Source organism: Oryctolagus cuniculus, chromosome 11 (genome assembly GCF_051225735.1).
Source record: "Oryctolagus cuniculus isolate XC-2025 breed Fujian yellow rabbit chromosome 11, ASM5122573v1, whole genome shotgun sequence".
In the NCBI taxonomy this organism is placed as follows: domain Eukaryota; kingdom Metazoa; phylum Chordata; class Mammalia; order Lagomorpha; family Leporidae; genus Oryctolagus; species Oryctolagus cuniculus.
The window spans coordinates 92,858,742-92,879,826 of record NC_142877.1 but is presented as its reverse complement, the minus strand read 5'-3'; the positions used below and the strand labels follow the sequence as shown (position 1 = coordinate 92,879,826).

At 41.0% G+C, this 21,085-nt stretch overlaps 1 long non-coding RNA gene across 4 annotated transcripts in view; it reads right to left on the bottom strand.

Moving 5' to 3' along the window:
* The window catches only part of LOC149123564 (uncharacterized), a 144,216-nt gene that overhangs the window by 82,407 nt on the left and 40,724 nt on the right, over positions 1-21,085 (bottom strand). The window contains exon 3 of one of the 4 annotated variants that reach the window (XR_016217164.1): positions 8,514-8,798. The exons of the other annotated variants lie outside the window; for them this stretch is intronic. This is a non-coding gene — a long non-coding RNA (uncharacterized LOC149123564). Of the gene's footprint in view, positions 1-8,513; positions 8,799-21,085 lie in introns of those variants that run through there. 4 annotated transcript variants of the gene reach the window in all.

Below are 21,085 nucleotides of genomic sequence, written 5' to 3'. Positions count from 1 at the left end.
GGGAAGCACACTTTTCTGATATCAAAGACTCCCAAGGGTCTAGAGGTGAGAGGTCTGAGGGCAGCACCAGCACAGAGATGCTGTTGCATTAAGATTCACCTGTAGGCCTTGAGTTTTCTTGAAGTAAAGAATAACTGTTGGGGCCAGTACTGTTACACAGCAAATTGCCATGGTCTACAGCGCCAGCATTCCATATGGGTACCAGTTTGAGTCTTGGCTGTTCCACTTCCAACCCAGCTCCCTGCTAATGGGTCTGGAAAAGTACAAGAAGATGGCCTAAGTGCTTGGGCCCCTGCACTCATGCAGGAGACTTAGAAGAAGGTCCCAGCTCCTGGCTTTGGTTTGGGGAGTGAACCAGTAGATGGAAGACATCTCTCTCTCTTTCTCCCTCTCTCTCTGTAACTCTGCTTTTCAAATACATAAATAAATATTTTTTTTAAAAAAGTTATTCTTCATTAAAAAAATAACTATTACTGGAAATGAGGTTTAGGCCATGGACCATGATAGGGACAGACAGATTTTCTGCCAAATTAAATGGGATCCTTCTCAAGAAGCCTCTCTCCAAAGGTAACAAGGCTCCATTGAATATCTACATGCAATCAACCATGGGAAATTCAGAGGCTAAGGTTGGGGTCTGAAGTGGCAGCCAGGAAAGAGCATTGCATCACTTGAATGTTGAGTGATCTGATGAGTCAATCAGGGAGATCTTTGAAGAATCCACTCTGTGTTCAGGAAGGAAAAAGAAAGCTTTGATGTTCTCTGGGAACGGAAGATGGCAAACCACTTTATAAAAGTAACTGTAAAGTGAGGATTTTTCTATTTTTTTTACCTCTTTACCTCATTACTCCTACCTATCTCCATCAGCAAACCTTGCGGACGATGGGGCCAGCGCTGTGGCGCAGCGGGTTAAAGCCCTGGCCTGAAGCGCTGGCATCCCAGTTAGTTAAGAACCACTACACAAATGTTAGTGCAAAATAGGAAAACAAGTATAGCACAAGCATTTAAAAATAAATGTTTTTAACTATTAGATTTTCTTAAATTACAATATATTTCTCATTGGCTGTTCTAAATTGGGCTGGGTGACATTTGTCATGGTTATTATATTAATAATCCATTAATCATTTGGAAGTAGGTCAAACTGCCAATGACCAATTTTTATAAGCCAGTGTGCCAAATGACTAATCCACTGAAATGACCATTCCACTGAAAACCAATTGACCCAACACCAATTTACCACATTTATTTATTTCCTTTAACAAATTCATGTTAGTTGACTAGATTTTATTTTGTTCTCAAGAGAGAACACTGTAAGAAATATTTAATTGTTGTTTTTTTTCTCTGGATATGGCAATTACAATTGTATTTTTAATACTATTGTTTCTGTCCAATATCCTCACTCTTTCTCTTTTTTAAAAAAATAAAAGATGATTTGTTTCAATGGCAGAGTGACAGGGATCGTCCACCTGGTCGTTTATTCCCCTAAATGATCAACAGAGCTGGGCCAGGCCAAAGCCAGGAGTCAGAAATTCCATTTGTGTGCCCAATTTGGGTAGCAGAGACCCAAGTACTTGGGCCATCTTCCAGAGCTTTCCCAGGCCTAATGGCAGGGAGCTGGATTGAAAGCAGAGCAACATGGACTCAAAACAGCACTCCAATATGAGATTCCAGGGATGTGTCACAAAACCACCCCCTTGTCTTTTTCTTTCTACACTGTAGTTTCTAACCACAGCATAGGGCACTAGAGCACAAATAAATGGAACATTAATTGGAAGCAGGGCTGTTAAATACAGCATCTTTTTTCCCCCTTCACATTGGAATCAATTTAGAGATTAGATAAAGGAGTCTTTCAAGTGAAGATCAAAATTCACCTTCATTCCTCATAAGCTATATAGGAAGCTATGGTCCCAGTCTGACCAAATGTAGCATATACATATGCCTCAAGTAGAAATAAAATCTTCCTAGATGGCATTCTTAATCTTCTTGCTCATTTTTCTACATTTGTTAAGCTGTAGATTTTTTCTTCCTTGTTAATTTTGTTGTAGCATTTCATACCTTATTTAGATCACAAAAATGTTCTCCAAATTTAAAATTTGGTTTTAATAACTCATTTCTCTATTCATTCATTTGAAATTCATTTTTTTTCCTTTCTCTCTACTCTTTCCTTAAATGAGTCACTCAAAACTCTGATAGTTTTTTTTAATTAAATAAAATCAAAAATGGAAGCTAATAGTTCTGACTTCTACCACTTCTCACAAAGCTGTTTAAGAGGATAGTAAGTCTATCCTGAGAGCATCATCAACATTTTATAAAAAGCCTGTATATTCATGGAGTTATAGAAAGTTAGCATTGGCATCTTGCAAATCCATCATTCACTTTACATAGAAGCCAACGAGGCCCAGGTAGTTTTATGAATTCCCAAGGTCACACAGCAGATAGAGAAAGCCAGAACTGAAAGCCAGATATCCTAAGGACTCAATATCCTCTTCTAATTCAAGATGCTGTCTTTCTTAACAAAGACAAAATATAATCTCTAAAGTTGAAAGTCGTCTAGGACAGCCCCTTCTCAGAGTCACATTTCAGAAGGAACATATTATCAGGTACTTTCATGGTGCAGATAGGACTTTAGAACATTTGCAATAAAACAGAAACATTTGGGGAACAAAAATCAAAGGTTTCAAGCTATTGTTGCACTATTAGAGTTAAAATGAAAAACGATTTAGTTGAACTAAATACTATAAAATATAATTATAGTCCTTGAAACGACTCAGCAGAACTAGAGCTATATTTTGCTGCCTTAGCTCACCAAAGCCCTGGAAGACAGTCAAAGAGAGATTGTATAACAAGTGGCATACATCATTTCCCTTAGGTCCCAGCTCTGTCATCAGAAAATGTGGCCATTTTGGATTTATTAATAATCAATGTTGCCCGCCAACATTTCATTGAGCATTTGTGAGTGCATATTGACTAAAGCTGGGAGCCAGTTATTTCTCTCTGTATACGGTGAATAAATACTTACGGTTCTGTTACTGTAGCCTATATATTTCTGTCTTAGTGAGATAAAACTACTGCTCTGAATAACTAGCTTTTCCAATTTAATCTGAATCTGACTTTTTGTCATCTTTATTTTTAGGGTATAAACTGCTTTGGAAGGACTTTTTTCTTCCTGATTCCTGGCTGGAGCTGGAGACAAGATTACGGAAATACCTCCAGAGTGGTTATTTCTATCCATACTGAAATGAGAAATTTGGGTATGCTTAGCTAAACATTCAAGTGCTTTAGTTTGCTCCCTTCACTATTGATAATCCCATCATCTGTGTCTCACACAGAAAACTTTAACTTCACACTTCAGAAATTTGGGGTTTTATTTTATTTCCTTATAAAGTCCTCCTGAGGTGAATCCTAACACATTGAGGTCATGTCAGTTGCCTTCTGCTACACAAGAAGATGTTTCACTCCTAAAATGTGCCACTAGACCCACTGACATGTGTGTCAGCCTTGAAATGGGGCCATTTGTGCTCCAAATCCCAAATGACCGATGACTGGGTTCAGAGTCTTCTCCAAACTGCTACTCTCATGTAGGGAAATAAAAACCCTATACAGGAGGAGATGCAGAGTTTCCTTTTAACCTTTGGGTTTGTTCTCTATCTCTATTTTTCATAGTAATTCACTTGAAAGTGATACGTGATAGACACATACAAGAAGCATCCCAATTTCTTTCCCTAATGACTAAATCTCCAAAATTATCTGTTAAAAACCTTTATCCTTTTTTAAAATATTTTATTTATGTATTTGAGAGGTAGAGTAACAGACAGTGAGAGAGAGAGAGAGAGAAAGGTCTTCCTTCCATTGGTTCACTCCCCAAATGGCCGCAACAGCTGCAGCTACACTGATCCAAAGCCAGGAGCCAGGTGCCTCCTCCTGGTCTCCCATGTGGGTACAGGGGCCCAAGCACTTGGGCTATCTTCCACTGCTATCCCAGGCCATAGCAGAGAGCTGGACTGGAAGAGGAGCAACTGGGACTCGAACTGGCACCCACATGGGATGCCGGCACCACAGGTGGAGGATTAACCAAGTGAGCCATGGCACTGGCTCCAAAAACCTTTATCTTTTAATACCAAATAGCATTTCTTTTATTTTAACCAGTATAAGTTATGATTTATACAATGAACTATAAACTTAAATGACATGGTTAATATTGAATTCCTAATACTCTACCAAGGCATTCACTACCCTCCCAGAAAGGGAGGCAGTGTCATTTTCTATGGGGGAAGATGGATTAGGGAAAGGTTTCACAGTTTCAGTTGCATCTTCCATTTAACATAGTCCTTCCACCATGGACATGTCCATATCCCACTGCTATTGTAAATTTCACCATGCCTAGTCATTCCCTGTAATATGATAAACCAAGTTTCCCTACGTTTATTTCCTAATAGAATTCTCATTAAAGTACTATGTCTCTGCTGAAGTTCAGCAATGCATCATTTGTTCTATGATTTTTTTTTTTTTTTTGGACAGGCAGAGTGGACAGTGAGAGAGAGAGACAGAGAGAAAGGTCTTCCTTTGCCGTTGATTCACCCTCCAATGGCCGCTGTGGCCGGCGCGCTGCGGCCGGCGAACCACACTGATCAGATGACAGGAGCCAGGTACTTCTCCTGGTCTCCCATGGGGTGCAGGGCCCAAGCACTTGGGCCATCCTCCACTGCACTCCCTGGCCACAGCAGAGAGCTGGCCTGGAAGAGGGGCAACCGGGACAGAATCCGGCACTCCGACCGGGACTAGAACCCGGTGTGCTGGCGCCGCAAGGTGGAGGATTAGCCTAGTGAGCCGCAGCGCCGGCCTATGTATACATCTCAAATGGAACAAATGCATTCGGTGGTAGCCTCAAATCTGTGAATTTACAGCCCACTTTGACTCTTCTTGTCCATTCTTTCTTTCCTTCACTACTTCCTATTGCAGTCCCAGACACAATTTTCAGCCTGGAATAGACCTTAGAGATTGATCAGCTAGTCTAATCCTTCACATTATAGAAAAGGAAAGCTTAAGCCCAGAGAGTTGAAGCGTTGTTCACAAGGCAACTGAACTAGTTAACAGGCCTGAGATAGATACCAAGATTTTATACTTCATATCTACTATTTAACAGATGCTATCATCTCGTTGGTCACTCTTGCCAGTGTCCTGAGCTTCATATCTTTTGTTTGTTGCCTTATCCACCTAACAAAGCCTAATGTCCAATCTGCTGATAGCGTTGAAGAAAATCACCCACTGGCCCAGTTACTGCTCCTTTAATTTCAGGGCTTCCCCCTTATCTGCCCATGTGTCATCCCTCAGTTCCATGGTTTCCATGATTGCTGATTTTCCATAGTCCACATCATGTTTGGCCCAGCAGTGGTTCCAGATTGTCTCCACTCTGCTCAAACTCTGACCTCCAGGTAACGTTGTATCTTATTTTTTCAGAGAAAATAGAACTTATCCAACTTCTTGCCAACTAACCTGCAAATTTATTCCTTTCTTTCAAAATAGGAAGTAAACGTCTATTGAAATTAATGAGGTATTTCCTGTTTAGGTCAAATCCCTGTGTCCATGCTCTGGATCATCTCTCCCTTGGCATACCCAAAGCATCTGTTCTACTGTCTTCTCTCTTTCTCAAATTTTCACCTCTACAACCTCTACTGCCTTCTTTTCACAGTCATTTAAACATATTCAAGTATGTTATGGGGGTGGGGGAAGAAAGGGAGAGAGGGAGGGAGGGAGAAAAGAGGTGTTTTCCATCCACTGGTTCACACCCAAATGGCTGCAATGACTGGGGCAGGGCCAGGCTGAAGCCAGAAGCCTGGAACTCCATCTGGGTCTCCCACATGGGTACAGGGGTCCAAGGACTTGGGTCACTTCCACTGCTTTCCCAGGCACACCAGCAGGAAGCTGGATAGGTAGTGGAGCAGCTGGGACTTGAACTGCCACCCATGGGAATGTCAACATTACAGAAGTGCCTGAAGTGCCACAATGCCAGCCCCATTATCTTCCTTTTTCTAACAACTTATAATTAGTCTGTCTGTGGGCTCCTCTTCCTTTACCATACCTTTAAATATTGATATTCCTAGGAATATGTCCTGGAAATTCACTTTATTCACTCCCTGAACCATCTCAGTGAACTCCATGGTTCCATGTTTAACATTTTTACATAATATAATTCCTTTATAAAGGCTTGTTTATTCATTTCTTTGAAAAGCAGAGGGACAGAAAGGGAGAGAAAGACAGACAGATATTCTAAGCTGCTCATTCATTCCTCAAATGGTCATAACAAGCAGGGCTGGGCCAGGCTAAAGCAGGAGCCAGGAGCTCAATCCAGGCCTTCCACGTGGGTGGCAAGGACACAAATACACAAATCATCATTTACTGCCTTCTGAGGCATATTTGCATGCAGCTAGATCAGAAGCAATGCAGCTGGACTGAAACTGGCACTCTGAAAGGTGTCTCAAGCCAAGGCTTAACCCGCTGCACCAAAATGCCAACACCACCCTCATGGTTTTTACTTCACATGTTCCCACTGCCCTGTCTATGAATCTTTGGATCTGTTGTGGTTTGGACATGGTTTAAATGTGTTCTCCCCGAAGGTCCATGTGTTGGAGGCTTGGTCTCAAGAGTTCTGGTATTGAGAACTGCTGTGGATCCTTTAAGATGCAGGGACCAGTAGCAAGTCATTAGGCCACTGGGGGTTATTTCTTCTGTACTGCAATGTGATCTTCTCACACACATGGTCCCATCTTCTGTACTGTGGCCCTTACCCATAGTGGAATGTTATTTGGCCTTTTGGCCTTGAAAACCATAAGATAAATAAATCATTTTTAAAAATAAAATTAGTCTGCCTCAATATTTAATATGGCAGTGAAAAGCCGACTAATTTAGCTCCACTAACAGGACCCGGAGGTACCTCAAAAGTCAATGTGTCTGAAACCAAAGACAAGCTCATCCTTCACAAACCTGTTCCCTCTCCTCTGTTCTCTGCCCCATCAAGCTAGGAAGTACATTGAACTCTCAGTCACAAAGTATATTTAAAATATTTAGCAGAACACTTTTGAGAATAGTCTTGGTCTTGGCTCTGCACCTTAATCATTGCATACTTTTGAGCAAATTCCTTAAGACTCAGTGTCATCTTTCTATAAAACAGAGAAACTAATACTGACTATTAAAGGTTAGGGGGCCAGAGCTGTGGCATAGCAGGTAAAGTTGCCACCTGTAGTACCTGCAGGCACTGGTTCAAGTCCTGGCTGTTCCACTTCCTATCCAGCTCTCTGGTATGGCCTGGGAAAATAGCAGAAGATGGCCCAAGTCCTTGGGCCTCTGAACCCGCATGGGAAGACCCGGGGGAAGCTCCTAGCTCCCGGCTTCAGATTAGCTCAGTCCAGCCATTGCAGCCATCTGGGAAATGAATCAGTGGATGGAATACGGCTCTCTCTCTCTCTCTCTCCCTCTCTCTGCCTCTGCCTCTCTGTAACTCTGCCTTTCAAATCAATCGATCAATCTTAAAAAAAGTTAAATCAAGGGGCCAGCACAGTGGCACAGCAGATTAAAGCCCTAGCTTGCAGCACCGGCATGCCACGTAGGCTGCAGATTCAGTCCCAGGTGCTCCATTTCCAATTCAGCTCCCTGCTAATGCTCCTGGGAAAGCAGCTGAGGACGGTCCAAGTCCTTCAGCCCCTGCACCCATATGGGAGACCCAGAAGAAGCTTTGGCTTTTCAGCTCTGGCCTTCGCGGCCATTTGGGGAGTGAACCAGTGGATCAAAGACCTCTCTCTGTGTCTCTACCTCTCTCTGTAACTCTTTCAAATAAATAAGATAAATCTTTTAAAAAGTTAAATAAAAACATCCAGCACACAGTAAGTATTCAGCAGTTTTTATGTACCACAGTGAATACTACCTGATCAGTATATATCTCAAAGGCAAGTCTACATTTCTGTTAGTGGCTGCAGCCATAAGTCTACCCAAAGTCAGTCTCCTATCACCACTGCACCACTCAGTCACATAATCAATCTCCCCACCCCCAGGCACACACCCTTCACTAGACTCTCCATTTTGCATCCACAGTGATATGCCAAGCATTTCAAATTCTTCATTTTCCCCAAGGCATTCAAGGATTTCCGTTGCTACTGGGTTAAATTCCAAACTTTTTGGAATAGTTTTAAAGCTTTTTTAAAATTTTTTTTATCATCTAGATCATGTTTACATCTTCAACTTTATCTTTTCGTTTTCTCATTAGTTCTTCATAATTGAATGAAAGTGATCTTTTAAAAAAAAAAAAATCCTAAACTTTTCAGGCCTCTCTCACACCAAGATACGTATATATACACGCAGCCTTTCTATCTGGAAGTCTGAAATTAATAGCTTCCTAGAATTGCTGTAACAAAGTCCCATATTCTAGATAACTTTAAAAATCACATATTTATTCTGTTCAGAAAGCCAGAAGACAAAAGTTTCTTCAAGGTCACTCTCTCACCAAAGTCTCTCAGGGAGAATGCTTCCTTATCTCTTCCAGCCTCTGATGGTTCCTGGTGTTCACTGGCTTGGGGAGGTATCACTTGTGTCACTTTTTGCATGGCCTTCTTCCCAGTATCTCTAGGTCTTTTCTTATAGGAAGCCCTGAATCCACAGTAATTTCACCTCAAGATCTTCAACTAATCACACATGCAAAGTTACTGTTTCCAAATAAGGCCATATTATGGAGTTTCTTCGTGGACATGAATTTTGGGGGAACACCATTCAACTCATTGAGCTTGTCAATCTTATTCACTGGACCACATTCTCTATGAAAGAAGGAATTATATCCATATTGGCCATCATTGCAAAATCAGTTTGATGCATTGTCTACACTTAAGAAAGACTGTCAAATGAATATGTTTTTTTCTCCAGATTTTTACACAGACTCTACCACATTTTCATCACATACAACAACCTCAATGATCACTTCCACTTTGTTCATTAAAAATGACTCATAACACAGGCTGAAAATGTAAACTATCTGCCAGAAACAGACAGATCCAGCAGCCAAAACTAAGTAGTGAAATAGCCAAACTGAACACCACCATCAACTAGATACAATAAGCATCTATAAACTAATTTACCTAATAGCAACACAATACACATTCCTATCAAGCTTACATAGCATTCAAGATAGAACACACTGTGGGCCATATAATATATTTAGCAAATTTAAAAATAAAAATTATACAACATCCACTCAACAATGGAATTAACTAGAACTTGATATCAAAAAGATAGTTGGAAAACCCTAAAATATAGGAGATTTTATAGTACACTTTTAAATAACAGATGGATTGAAGAAGAAAACTTCAGAAAATTATAAAATATTTTGAACTAAATAAAGAAAATAGTTTATCAAAATTTGTGGGATGATGTGACAACAAGTATTAGAGGGAAATTTGTAGCATTAAATATATTTTAGAAAAGAGGGAAGATCTAAAATCAATTACCTAAGTTTCTACTTTAAGAAACTTTAAAGGGAAAGAATCCTCCCAAACTCCTTCTATGACGCCTACATCACCTTAATTCCTAAATCTGAAATAGATACAACAAAGAAAGAGAACTATAGACCAATTTCCATGATGAACACAGATGCCAAAATCTTCAACAAAATATTAGCCAATTGAACCCAACACACCAGAAAGATCATTCACCCAGACCAAATGGAATTTATCCCTGGTATGCAGGGATGGTGCAACATTTGCAAGTCAATATATGTGATAAGTCACATCAACAAATTGAAGGAAAAAAAATATGATTATCTCAATAGATGCAGAGAGAGCACTTGATAAAATACAACACCCTTTCATGATGAAAACCTTAAACAAAGTGGGTATAGAAGGAACATTCTTCAACACAAGGCAATTTATGACAAACGCAATTTATGACAAACCCACGGTCAACGTCCTTTTTGCAGATGACATGATTCTATATATAAGGGATCACAAGACTCCACTAAGAGTCTACTGGAACTCATAAAAGACTTAGGTAAAGTGGTATGATATAAAATCAACACGGAAAAATCAATAGCTTTTGTATACATAGATGATGTCATGGCTGAGAAAGAACTTCTAAAATCAGTCCCATTCACAATAGCTCCATTGCAGCCATCTGGGGAGTGAACCAGCGGATGGAAGACCTGTCTCTCCCTCTGTGTCTCTACCTCTCTCTCTCTAACTCTGTCTTTCAAATAAATAAAATAAATCTTTAAAAAAAATATTTACTCCAGGGCCAGTGCTGTGACATAATAGGTTAAGCCTCTACCTGTGGCACTGACATCCCATATGGGTACCAGTTCATGTCCCACCTGCACCACTTCTGATCCAGTTCTCTGCTGATGGCTTGGGAAAGCAATGGAAGATGGTCCAGGTGCTTCAGGCCCTGCACCTGCATGGGAAACCTGGAAGAAGCTCCTGGCTTCAGATAGAGCCAGCTCTGGCCATTGCATCCAATTGGGGAGTGAACCAGTGGATGGAAGACCTGTCTCTCCCTCTCAGTCTATAACTCTGCTTCTCAAATAAATCTTTAAAAAATATATATTTACTATGAAGTTATAGTAATCAAGCCAGTATGGTACTGGCAAAAGGACAAATAGATTAAGAGAATAGAATAGAGAGAACAGAAATAGACCCACATAAATATAAATAACTTATCTTTAACAAAGGCAATACTATGGAGAAAAGAGTCTTCTAAAAAACAGATGGTGCTGGAATAACTGAGTATTACATGCAAAAAATATATATATATAGGCAAAGACCCTACTACTTTCCTGAAAAACAGCTTGCAATGGATAATTCTAAATATAATTCCAAAACTATAAAACTCCTAGAAGATAGCATAAAAGAAAACTTAGAAGCTGGTATTGTGGTGTAGTTAGTAAAGCCACTGCCTATAATGCCAGCATCTCAAATGAGTGCCAGTTTGTGTCTCAGCTGTTCCATTTCTGGTCCTTCTAGAAGTCTGGGAAAATCAGCAGCAGATTACCCAAATGGTTGAGTCCCTGTCACCCACATGGGAGATGTGGATAGAGCTCCTGGCTCCTGCATTCAGCCTGGCCTAGCACTAACCATTGGCAGCCACCTGGGGAATGAACCAGCAGATGGTGATCTGTCTCTCCATCTTTCCTTCTCTCTCTGTAACTCTTTCAAAAATAAATCTTTTTAAAAAAGAAAAAGAAAACCTAGATGACCCAGGGTTTGGCAATGACTTTTTATTTCTTTTTAAATATTTATTTCATTTATTTGAAAGGCAGAGATACAGAGAAAGATAGAGTGAGAGAGGGAAATATCTCCCATCCACTGGTTCACTCCCCAAATGGCCACAATGACCAAGGCTGGACCCAGCTGAAGCCAAGAGCTTCATCCAGGTATCCCATATGGGTGCAGAGGCCCAAGCACTTCCATCTTCCACTGATTTCCCAGGGAGCTGGATCAGAAGTGGAGCAGCCAGAACTTGAACCAGCACCCATATAAGATGCCAGCATCACAGACAGCGGCTTAACCCATTTTGCCCCAACACTAACCCTGGTAATGACTTCTTTGATATAATAACCAGAGGTAATCCATAAATGAGTCAACACCCTAGACTCCAGTAAAATTAAAAACTTCTGCTCTGCAAAAGACACTGACAGGAAAATAAAATGACAAGTCATAGATTCAGAGGAAACATTTGCAAACAACATTTCTGATGAAAGACTCTTATCTGGGGCCAGTGCTGTGGCATAGCAGGTAAACTGGCCACCTGCAGTGCTGGCAACCCTCATGGGCACTGGTTTGAGTCCTAGCTGCTCTACTTTTGATTCAGTTTTCTGCTTTGGCCTGGGAAAGCCATAGAAGATGGCCCAAGTCCTTGGGCCCCTGAACCTATGTAGGAGAACTAAAGAAGCTCCTGGTTCCGGATTGGTGCAGCTCTGGCTGTCGTGGCCATTTGGGGAGTAAACCAGCAGATGGAAGACCTCTCTCTCTGCCTCTGCTTTTCTGTAACTCTGCCTTTCAAATAATGGATGGATGGATGGAAGGAAGGAAGGAAGGAAGGAAGGAAGGAAGGAAGGAAGGAAAGAAGGCAGGGAGGAGGAAATTAAAAGGCTATTATCCAAAATATCCAAAGAACTTTTAAAACTCAATAATAATAAAACAAAAACCTTTGTTAAAAACACACTAAAAGGGCCAGCACTGTGGCTCAGTGGGTTTAGGCAGTGGTCTGCAGTGCCAGCATCCCATCCGGGTATTAGCTGTAGTCCCAGCTGCTCCACTTCCAGTCAAGCTCCCTGCTGATGCACTTGGGAAAGCAGCAGACTTACAGCCATGTGGAGACACAGAAGAAACTCCTGGCTCCCGGCTTTAGCCTGGTCCAGTCCAGGCTGTGTGGGGAGTGAACCACCAGATGGAAGATTTTTCTGTGTCTCCTTTTCTCTCTTTGTAACTCTGCCTTACAAATAAATAAACTTAAAAAAAAAAAAAAAACAGGATAAAGATCTTAATAGACACCTCATGAAAAGATATGCAAATGGCAAATATCCATATAAAAATATTGTACTTCATATGTCATAAGAGAAATGCAGGTAAATGGCCACATCAAATATGATCAGGGAAATGAAAATTAAGACAATCTACCACCACTACACAGTGGTTCCCAGGACTGAGGGATGGAGGGCTGAATAGGTAATGCACAGCAGATTTCAGGGCAATGAAACTACTCCGTATGATACTACAATCGCACATACAAGTCACTGTCCCGAAGAATACACAGCACCAAGAATGAGCCTGAATTTTATTTATGGACACTGGGTGATAACAATGTGTCCATGTAAGTTCACTGATGAGAGTAAATGTATTATTTAAGTAGGGAACGAGTAAAGCTATGCTTTTGCAAGTTTAGAGTGTATTAAAGAAATTGCTAGATCTTTCATTTACTTGTGTTATGAACCTAAAACTGCTCTAAAAACTAAGTATATTTTAAGAAAAACAAAAAACACAATAAGGAATATTTAATTACTCATCTAGAAGCAATCACTTCTCACATTAGTATTCATACAGCTCTTCATCTCATTTCTTCTAAGAAATTTGTAACTTTCTAGCTTACATTTGAGTCTTTCATTTATATTTCTTTAAAAGAAATAATTACCACCTCTGAAATAGACAATCACAATAGCTCAGTGTAGGAAATCTTTAACTAAATAATATAATCACTACGTAAATCTGGGTCAACTGCTGATATACAAGTTCAGCTGAATTAAAAAAATTTAGGCTTATTCAAAGGTAGTATATTTCTGGCTCTCTGACTTCAGATAAAACCGGAAGTTCTCTCACTCCAAATGCTAACAAGTTCTTCTTCATTTAAAAAAAATTTATTTTTTTTGGACAGAGTTAGTGAGAGAGAGAGACAGAGAGAAAGGTCTTCCTTTTTCCGTGGGTTCATCCCCCAAGTGGCCACTACAGCTGGCGCGCTGCGCCAATCCGAAGCCAGGAGCCAGGTGCTTCTTCCTGGTCTCCCATGCGAGTGTAGGGCCCAAGCACTAGGGCCATCCTCCACTGCACTCCGGGGCCACAGCAGAGAGATGGACTGGAACAGGAGCAACCAGGACAGAACCAGCGCCCCAACCGGGACTAGAACCCAGAGTGCTGGCACCACAGGCAGAGGATCAGCCTAGTAAGCCATGGTGCCGGCCCATTTTAAAATTTTCTAAAACCTATAAATGTCCAAGAATTCAAGACTAAATGCCCCACAAGTATTTTTGGTAGGTTCAATTATTTCTTTAATTCTACTGAGCTTATCTTCATACTCATATTAGTTCTATGGTTAGTATTCTCACAAATATACTCAATTTTGTTATCACTGATTTTTCAAGAGCCTTATTAATTTTCAACTTGACATGAGTCCTGTGAAAGTAATATACCAATATTCACATATATACATCTTAACACATTATTGGAAAAATAAAGTATTTTAGGGAGGACAAAATTTAACAAAAGGTATTTTATTAAACTATAAGAAGGGCAAAGGACATAGAAAGCTACTTCTAACACAGGTCTGCCACTGAATTCTGACAATCAGAAAATTGCTATTGTACTCTAGCTCAAGAATTCCACTTAAACATTTCCAATGGTCAAAAAAGACTGCAGCATGGAGACAAGTGATGACAATTAAGGAAACATCCAGAGGATACCGCAAAACTTCACTTCTATCAATGCCCAATTACCTGCCTACCAATGCTGATAAAATATCATTTCTACTCAGTGGTAGGCTGATTCGTTGTAGCATCTCCCAATAACTGTGTTGTAAATATTTCCCCTGTGATTGTTTTAATCGGTTTCCTTGAACCTCTATGAGCCACCTCAACAGATCATTGTTTCTGCCTCTAGTTTGCCTTCCAAATATTAAGCAAATGTGTCTCACTGATGAAATCTACTACAAATCCACAACCCTGTAGGCCAAGAAGAAAGGAAAATACATAGCTCTCAGACTTTCAAGCACATTCAGTAAAGGATGGGGGGGGGGGGTGGAATGCCAAATCTATCAAGAGACAACATAGCTGGCCGGCTCACATAACATACAGACTGATGTTGCATGCTATTGCTCCTTTTCCTGCATAAGAACAAAAACAAATCTTTGGAGATTTCCTCTGCATCATAGCTCCAATTCCCAAATGATATTCAAGCTCTGTTTGGGTCATTTTAATATTAGTGTTTAAGTAAGCATGATCTTTAAGATTTATTTATTTGAAAGTTAGAGTTACACAGAGAGGAGAGGCAGAGAGAGAGGTCTTCCATCTGATGGTGCACTCTCCAATTGACCGCAGAGCCAGAGCTGCACCTTTCTGAAGCCAGGAGCCAGGGGCCCAAGGATTTGGGCCATCTTCTACTGCTTTCCCAGGCCATAGCAGAGAGGTGGATTGGAAGTGGAACAGCCGGGTCCCAAACTGGCACCCATATGGGATGCCAGTGCTTCAGGCCAGGTCATTAACCAGCTGCGCCACAGCACCAGTCCCAGTAAGCACAATATTTTTTTTCTTTTTTATTATTTTTATTTATTTATTTATTTATTTTGGACAGAGTTAGACAGTGAGAGAGACAAAGAAAAGGTCTTCCTTTACCATTGATTCATCCCCCAAGTGGCTGCTACAGCCGGCGCGCTGTGCCAATCCGAAGCCAGGAGCCAGGTGCTTCTCCTGGTCTCCCATGCGGGTGCAGGGCCCAAGGACCTGGGCCATCCTCCACCACACTCCTGGGCCACAGGAGAGAGCTGGACTGGAAGAGGAGCAACCGGAACAGAATCCAGCGCCCTGACCGGGACTAGAACCCACCCGGTGTGCCGGCGCCACAGGCGGAAGATTAGTCAAGTGAGCCGTGGTGCCAGCCAAGCATGATATTAATTCAACTAACATGTATTGAGCCATTATAAAGTGCTAGGTTTTATTTTAGGCTTTGCATTTATTACTGCACTTGATCTTCTGAACAATTTCTTGTGATAGGTTTACTACTAATATCCCAATTTAATAGATGAGGAAACTGAATACTTGTTGGATCACGTAAATTCCCCAGATCACATAGTTACTGAGTCATTGAGTCTGTGTCAAACTTGAGTTTTGAGACTGTAAAGCTACTACACTTATCTCACTAAAATACACTACCTTAAAAATGTATGGGGTCAGGGCTGTGGCATAGCAAGTAAAACCACAGCCTTCAGTACTGGCATGCCACATGGCGCCGGTGCAAGACCCAGCTGCTCCACTTCCTATCCAGCTCTCTGCTGTGGCCTGGGAAAGCAGTGGAAGATGGCCCAAGTGCTTGGGCCCTTGAACCCGCATGGAAAGACCCAGGGGAAGCTCCCGGTTCCTGCTTCATATCAGCACAGCTCCAGCCATTGCGGCCAACTGGGGAGTGAACCAGCGGATGGAAGACTCTCTCTGCCTCTCCTTCTCTCTCTCTGTGTAACTCTGACTTTCAAATAAATAAATATTTAAAAAATGTACAATCTGTTGTGATATGTTCCTGCTTCTGAGCACCATGTTAGATTTCAGACTCATGATAGCAATGAGTAGGACAAAGAACCAAGACACTCAATTGTTTTTAGGACTGTATAGTATCTTATCAATACCCTCAGTACTATTGGAAATATTGTAATAACCATTGTCTAAAAAAAGCACATAAAATTTATAGTTTGACCATTAGGTATCTCTTTTTCCTTGGTTTCCATCTTTTTCATTCTTCTGGTTGAGACAAAGACTATGTTAATAGTGTCACTCAGCTTTAAGTACAAGAAAGAATAAAGTAAAATACATTATTTTCCAAAGGAAAAAAAATTATGGGAGAAACAGAATCCAAGCTTCCTTTTAGTAATCCAAATTTGCTACCTTAAAAACATTCTATGTTTTGAGGTAGAGCAAATGATTTTAAAGTGTAAATTGCATATTTATACATTACTTGGATTCATCTCGGATTTTTCATGTGCTTTGTGTCACTTCCTCTGGTGAATGATCATTCTAAGCTTTCATGTCACACTCACAGACCTTCCATTCCATTTCCTATATTCTGTTTTGAAAGCAAGTGAACATAGCTCTTTATTACAAACCATTAAATGATAATTTAGCGAGCATGCTTTTTTTACCTGCATAATTTCAGGATAATTGCATGGTGGCATAGTCTTTCAAGCCAAAGTAATCATGATTTGTTTCTTCTTTAGTCAGTCTTTAAAAGTGAGTAAATACAAGGCTATACTTGTGGGAGAGGGGCTATCCTCTGCAGAGTAGTGGGCCTGCCTCATCAGGGACACCGTATCAGTTCTGGATGATTGTGCCAAAGCAGGCTCAGATTGTGCCGACTCACTGCCTCGGATGCTTTCAGTGTTTGTCAAATGCCAGAATGCAAGATGTTTTTCAGCTGTATGGTATCTGTTTGAAGTCTGCTCAGAGAAAAAGATGCACCTAAACCTATCGGATACTAACGACTCTGAGGTTTACATTTCGTCCACCAACTTCAATCTGCTGATCAACCCAATTGTCTGGTGATAAATTAAGAAAATAACTTGAATGGCCATTACATATTTTTAAAAAATGAAAGATGTATTTCTCTGCCAGATCAACCTATTTGCCAAAAATCACTCCAAATTATAAAAATCAGAGATACTTTTCCCTTTGAACATTAGAACCATTCCTCTTCTGAAAATATTTTAAGATTTGCTGAGTTTCTCTGATAGTTGACACATTATCTAAAAGAAATTTATCAGCAATGTAATTTCTGGTTATGACCAGCTGATGTTAAACCAGCTCATTTCAACCTAATTTGACATTCTTATCATAAGCCACTGCTGAAAGTTGAAGAAACACAGATCATTGGGCAGAAAAGCCACTAAAAATGACAAACTTGCTTCCATTGCCAGCAAAAGTTGACCATCACTAGTGCAAATGACACCAACGGCAGCCCCAACTGATATTAATAAACACACCAGAAAATGCGATAGGTTTAGTAACTGTAAATACTGTCTCGCATCTCAGCACAAACTGCTGTGTCTGAGAATAAATGAGTATTTATCATTTCCCGAATTCTGCTCTGGCCAGTAGCCAACAGAGAATACACATCAAAATTAGAAAAGATGGGAGTGGGAGTTGGGACTTGGCTCCAAATTGATCTGAATGATGACAGCAAGCTTAAAAGCTGCCTCCCTGCTTTTAAGGTTCTCTGACTGTTTTCAAGAGTAAAAGAAAACATTCAAGAAAATAACAGGAAGCCAGTCTACAGCTTAAAGAGAATCTTGCTTGATTCGATTCCTTTAAAGTATTGCATTATCATCTACATGAAAGCACAGCTCACCCCTGACAAACCCTGAAATGCATAAAATGGAAATGAGGAAGGAAAATGTCTTTACCATTCATCTATTTCTGTCTTAGGAAATGTCTCCAGTGCATCTGCTTGCTGTCGCACCAAGAGGTTTTATATGACCATATTACACAGTGCAGATGCCATGAAGAGACAACCCTGGATGTGTGCCGCCAGCCTGACCTATCTCTTAGCAAATCACAGATGCATTTCATCTTAATGAAACACCCACATGAATCCATAAAAAGGGACTCTCTAGTCTCAAGCTCAGAAGTCACTTGCTCCCTAATCACATTAGGTCTTTTGGGAATTTTGAGGCAGCCTTCTGAAAAAATTCAAACAAGTTTACTGTTGGTAGTGTCAGGAAAATGTATAGGGTAAGAAAGGTCATTGCCCTAGAAGCAATACAGAACTAATTACATTTTTATAAAAAGATCTAGTCTAGTAACTACCTTGAACAAAGAGATACAATCCAGGCAGTATATGAGGGAAATGTTTATTTAAACCTTTTACATTTCTTTTTTTTTTTTTTTTTTTTTTTTTTTTTTTTTTTTTTACAGGCAGAGTGGACAGTGAGAGAGAGAGAGAGAGAGAAAGGTCTTCCTTTGCCGTTGGTTCACCCTCCAATGGCTGCCGCGGACAGAGCACTGCGGCCGGCGCACCGTGCTGATCCGATGGCAGGAGCCAGGTACTTATCCTGGTCTCCCATGGGGTGCAGGGCCCAAGCATTTGGGCCATCCTCCACTGCACTCCCTGGCCACAGCAGAGAGCTGGCCTGGAAGAGGGGCAACCGGGACAGAATCCGGCGCCCCGACCGGGACTAGAACCCGGTGTGCCGACGCCGCAGGCGGAGGATTAGCCTAGTGAGCCGCGGCGCCGGCCAACCTTTTACATTTCATAAAATATTAAGTTAAAGGGAAGAACTCTGAAGTGAGTGATCATCATACCTACATGTGTATGTACACACTCAAATACATGGAGCTATCAGTTTCTAAGGGCTGGAATAACAAAATTCTACAAACTGGATGACTTAAAGCAATAGAAAAGTATCCATATCCTCTCACAATTACAGAAATCAAAGTGTCTGTAAGGTCAGAATTCCTCTGAAGGCACTAGGAAGTCACCTTTCCTTGCCTACCTTCTAGTGGTTGATTTGCAAACCTTAGCATACCTTGGTTCATAAATACTTCACTGCAGTCTCTGCCTCTCTCTTTCACATGGCATTCTTATCTCTGCCTCTGTCTGTTCTCTTCTCTTCTAAGGACATCAGTCATTGGACTAAGGACTACTTCATCTTAACTTGATTATATCTGCAAAGACCTTTTTCTCAGTCAAAGGTAGCAGGGATTAGGATTTAAACATATCTTTTTGAGAAAACATAATTCAACCTATAACAGATACACACAAAAGAAAAAGAATGAACAGCAATATAAAATGCAATCAAATTATTGTGAAAATGTGATAAAATTTACTTATACTTTCACAAGGAGGCAAGTTAATCAATGAACATAAGACAAATTTGAGGCTGGCGCCGCGGCTCAATAGGCTAACCCTCCGCCTTGCGGCGCTGGCACACAGGGTTCTAGTCCCAGTTGGGGCGCCGGATTCTGTCCCGGTTGCCCCTCTTCCAGGCCTTCTCTCTGCTGTGGCCAGGGAGTGCAGTGGAGGATGGCCCAAGTCCTTGGGCCCTGCACCCCATGGGAGGCCAGGATAAGTACCTGGCTCCTGCCATCGGATCAGTGTGGTGCGCTGGCTGCAGCGTACCGGCCACGGCGGCCATTGGAGGGTGAATCAACGGCAAAAGGAAGACCTTTCTCTCTGTCTCTCTCTCTCACTGTCCACTCTGCCTGTCAAAAAAAAAAAAAAAAAAAAAAAAGACAAATTTGATCATTGACACCATCCAGAGTGTCCATGAGTTTAAAAACAAACCAAATGCTACAGAAAAGTGTAAGTATTGCTGATACTGAGAAAGAAGGAAATCTCAAAATTAAGACTAAGTATAAAATGATTTCCATAAGAGCAGAAATATGACTATTCACAAAACAAAAGCATCATTTTCCTAGTTGGATTTACATTCTTCATTTTAAATGAGTTCTAAATATTGAGTTACATAACAGAGTAATAAATGAAGAAAATGTTTTTTCACAAAGGTTCAAAGGTCATATTTAAATATTAGATGTCAGTGAGAATCAAAGTCTAGCTTCACTGGATATGACAAGCCCTTGTACAAACCACTGAGGAGAGCTGCAAACACACAGTTCTGTGATTCCCAAGTTAAAAAGGCACAACCATAATTCAGGGAAATTTTGTTAAGGGCACACCCAGGAAAGCACTGTAGCATTCAGAGTGCCAGCCTCTAAACAAGTTCAAGGCTATGGGAATGGATAGGGCTCTGTTAGGTAGGAAGTTAGAAATCAGCCTATGCCTGTGAGAGGGGCACATCTTCAGAAGCCCAGCATTTGACATTTCAAAGTCCTGCCCAGACTCTGATAACCTTCCAGCTGCTCCCAGCCCTTCCAAGGAAAGCTTCCAGGAGAATTCTCTCCTCTAGATCAAATGGGTTACCTGACCTGATAACATGGGGCAATAAAACCCTCACAGAAGCCCTAGGGGAAGCCTCTCTGCCCAGCTCCACTGGGAACCAGCAAACCTAGGGAAGAATTTGCTAATTTACTCCCCACAAACCCTTTGTCCCAGAGGAGGAGGAGGGGAAGGAGAGAGACCTCCCCTTTGCCTTTATAAGCCCCAGTCTAAAACACTGCATGCTCAGCTCTGCTCTCTGCTGTTGCCTGCTTGGCCTGCCCAGGTGTATTCTCTCCATTGAACCATGAACCTTGCTTTCCCCCAGTCAGAGTGACTGGGAACTCTCTCTCTATCCCTTCCATTCTGATGGATGCCCTGTTCCCAATAAAACCTTGTTACTCTGCTCTCTGTCTCACGCCTGAATTCTTTCTTGTGTGAAGACAAGAACCCCACGACTTTTCTCTGGTGACAGCTCTTTGAAAACAGTTTCAATTCAGATCAGAGATTGTTCCACAGAGGCCAAGTTCTAATAATACAGCTAAATCAGTAATAGAAGAGGATTTGATTACTAAAGATTCACTTTGGAGCTAAGTGTTTTGGAATAACTTAGAAAGTAAGTGATACTGCATTTTTAAAGATTCATCTTTATTTCGAATCTCCTTCACATTTTTCCAAATGATGGCATTTTATTTCAAGTGCTCATGGTTTGGGTT